We start from the raw sequence: 4,136 nt of genomic DNA on the forward strand, positions 1-4,136 counted from the left end.
CAATTTTAAGTTTAAAGATGTTTGATGTTATTTAAATTGTTTTTGTTATTAAGAAATAGCGAGAGGTGTATCGTTTTTTGACCCACACCACCACTGACGGAACATGTTTTATAAACGAAAAAAAAAATCCATTATTTGTAAAAATTTTCACTGTGTAAACCAAGTGAGAAAACCCTGCTCCCAACCGATGGAAAACAGCAAATGTTTCGTTACAAACAGCCAAACCAGCCTGGCGCTACGCTACAAGGTTGGCGCTGAGTCGAAACCTGGTGAGCGTTCGCGTACGTTGATTTATTTCCTTGTTTGCCGGTTGGTTTGAACCAGAGGCAAGTGAAAGAGAAGCACCCTAGGAAAGGTGTGGAAAGCGATATGAAAATAAACAAGATCGCGCGCGCCCTCACCGAACGAAGGTGGAAATATTTACACCGGCGACGACTTAATTTGTTGGGTGGGAAAAAATCTCCGAGAGATCGTGTGTTTGTGGATTAGTTTTCACGATCAAGGTTGGGTGCTGACAGGGAATTTGAAAAAAAAAGTTCTCCGACGATGACTCATCGGGAAGGCTCCGGCGAGATTCGAACTCACGATCTCCTGTTTACTAGACAGGCGCTTTAACCAACTAAGCCACGGCGCCTCGTTATGTCACTGAGGGATTGCACACGTACAAAAACTCTCGCGGGATGAATGGTTTTGCTTTTATCTCAAGAACATTTACAAATTCGACCGGTTTTTCGTTTTCAAAGGTCACACAATTGAATTGCTCCACTTGTTGAGTAACGAGATATTTTTGGGACCGAAAAATGGACCCCATTGTTGAGCCCAAACTTGGCATGCAAACTGTGAACGTAGCAAGCCTTGCAGCACGAGCTGTGTAGCCTTTGGGTAGGGAAAGTGAGCTTATCGCGTTGTTGCTGCGCTGGAATACTGCATAGTAGGCGATTTGATAAATTCAGCGCTGTCTGGCGGCAATTAATTTTAGCCCCGGGAATTGAAACATACAAATCGCAAAAGGGAATTGAAGCCTTGAGTGTCCTGCGTTACATTTTATTTTGGGTTATTTTTATGCTAAGATATTCTGAAATTAAGATTTTGTTAAATTTTCAATTCAATTTGTACATTGTAGGATGATTGTAGCTTATCCATAAGATAAGACAAGTTTATTTTAATGAAGAAACACAATTTACAATATTTCTTTGGATATTTTTTTTATTATAACATTATTTTCCCTTAAGATATCCGTTTTCGAAACAGAATTTAAATTTCATCAAATATTAAAACTTTTTTCAGTATATTTCATGAATTATTTAACTGCTCATATGACATTAAATTATAAAAATATTCAAACAAAAAAAAATTTTTGTTTACAATGAACTTTGCTTTATCCTATACTTAAAAAAATAAAAATAATCACAACATCGCAATTGGAAACTGTTTGCAAACCTATGGATAGATGGATAGATATAATTTAAAAATATATCGTTAACGTGAGAATGAATGAATAATTAGGTTTAATTTAGAAAAAAAAATATACATTTCAGGAGGTGTGAAAAAAGGAAACGTAATGTTTAGGCATTTGTTGTTGAAGATTTGTTCATTTGTGATATGTTTTCACAATGAAAATGGTATTTTTTTAAATTTTGCTTCTCAAATTCCATTTAACTATAAAATATATTTTAAATACATTTATACAGGTGAACACTCATCGTTTATGAATTCCCAATTTTTCCGAATACTTCTAGAGCCACAAATAATTTGCTAAAATAATAAAGTTAACTTTAAAATGAAAAATATTTTTTGATTCTGAAAAAAAAATTAAAAAAAAATTAAAGATATTGATTGCAAATTATAAAATAACAATGTTCATTTAAAATGTTCAATTTTAAATTCGACATTAACGAATGATAAAAAAAAATATGTTCGAATGCATTAAACATCTGTTCACTTATTTTTTAAACATTGGTTTTTGCAATTTAGTTTTTTTTAAGTTTAAATTTGGACTTTTGATTAATTTTTAAGTTCGAAGCAAAAACTTTCACAATGAGTGATATTTTCAATTATAATTATTGCTCAAAATGTTTTAATTATTTTAAGAATTAGTGTAACAATCAATTGTCGGAGTTTTTTTTTTGAAAAGGTCCAATAAACCAAATTTTCAGTTTTTAATTTTTAGGTGATTTTTAAACCGCCTTGAGTCAGGGGTATTAAAAACACCCAAAAAGCAAAAATTGAAAATTTGGTTTATTGGACCTTTTAAAAAACTCCAGATTTTGATAAATCATATTTGATATTTACGTGAAGAAGTAAAAATTTTGGAATAAGCAAATTTCAAAAATTTCAAAATTTAAGATTAAATTTTTAAAATCAAATGATTTTTAATTTAATATTTTATTTTAAAAACCAACAATTTCTCAATTTAATATTTAACCTAATAAAGCAAAAACTTGTTAATATAATATTTGATTCAAAAATCAATTTTTATTAATCTTCAAAACTCAATAGCTTCTAAAGTTAATATTATTTCCAAAAAAATATAATTTATTATGTTATTTAGCAAATGAATAAAATAATTTCTCAACTCAACAATTTTAAATCAAATATTTGATTTCATAAATCAAAAATTGATTGAATTCAAAAAAAATCTTCAATTCAATTTAAAAAAAAACCATTGAATTTTTTTTAGAAAATCGAAAATTTCTAAATTTTATATCTTATTGCAATACTTATAAATTTAATATTTATTTTTTTAAATCTTCAATTTTTAATTAAATATTAAATTTTAAAAATCTTTAATTTTAAATTCAATATTGATTTTAAAAAATCATTTATTATTAAATTTAACATTAAATTCAAAAAAGAATTCTGTACACCAAAATTAATTTAAAAAAATTTTCAATTCAAATTTGAATAAAAAAAAACAAAAAATTCTAACTGTGATATTGAATTTCAAAATTAAAAAAAAAAATTAGTTAAATTAAATTTCAAAAATTAAAAAAAAATCTTAATTTAATATTTGATTTCAGCAATTTCAAATTTCTTAACTTAATGTCTAAATTCATTTTTTTTTGTATTTAATATTCAATATCAAAAATCTGAAATTTCTTAATATAATATTCAATTTCAGAAATCATTGATGAAAAAAATAATTTTAGGATTTTAGGAAAAAAAAAATACCAAAACTGTTTTGTGATTTGATTATCTGAAATCCTGTGGAAAAAATATGCCAGGGAGTGAGATCCGAAACGAAAAGTTAAAAGTTGTTGATCTTGATTAAAATTTTCAATCGTTTCAAATTATTTTTTTTTTAGATTTTGCATTTATTTTTTACGCTATGTTTTTTAATGGGATTTATTTTTGTTAACAATAAAACAATACCAAATAGTTTTTGCTGCACTAAAACCATGAAGTCAAAGTAAATGTAAATGTTTTATAGCTTAACGCAGTTATCTAGTCTATTAGAATATTATATTATGAAATTAAATAAAAAGGAACTAAATTAGTTCTTTTTAAATTTCAGACACTTACCTCCTCATCTCCAACAAAAGCCGTCGGGGTCGCGACGGTTCGAATTTTATTTTCGTATATCTGTAACACGCTTATGCAAAATTGGTCCGATTTATTTTCATTTGCTCGAGAGAAAGAGGCAGAGGCACACACTTCAGGGTAAGCTAACAAAAACATCGTAAAAGCGCCACCTATTTGTAACCATTTTTGCTCACATATGCTTTTCTGGATGCACTTTTGAAAATGTTTGATATTTGAAATTGAAATAAGTTTGTTTTGGTTTAATTAAGCAAACTTAAAAAAAATTAACTTGATGAATTAATTTTAATTTTTGACATTTGAACACTTTTATTAAATTCTCACAACACATTAAATAATCCATGAAAGAAGTGTCAGCGTAGTAATTTCTCTCCAATAAAATGCCATTTGCCACCAAGTCAGCTTCCGGCACCCACGCTCAAAACTGGGTTAGAACTGCTCTCTGATTGGCTTCGTAAGGGCAGGTCTGCTGAGGTGCAACAGGCAAAAATTTAATTAAAACTCAACACTCTGAACCGAGTTTTGTCTGGAAATCCCAGCAGGCTCTCTCGATCGTCCTCCCTCTTGTTGGAAAAGGCCAAGTGCCACAGTTCAAA

General features: G+C 28.5%; 1 non-coding gene across 1 annotated transcript; it reads right to left on the reverse strand.

Annotated features, from left to right (window-relative positions):
- Positions 1-560: 560 nt before the first annotated feature.
- Positions 561-634, reverse strand: Trnat-agu. The gene has a single exon. It is a non-coding gene; the product is annotated as a tRNA-Thr (tRNA).
- Positions 635-4,136: the final 3,502 nt, after the last annotated feature.

Source organism: Culex quinquefasciatus, chromosome 2, assembly GCF_015732765.1.
Source record: "Culex quinquefasciatus strain JHB chromosome 2, VPISU_Cqui_1.0_pri_paternal, whole genome shotgun sequence".
Lineage (NCBI taxonomy): Eukaryota > Metazoa > Arthropoda > Insecta > Diptera > Culicidae > Culex > Culex quinquefasciatus.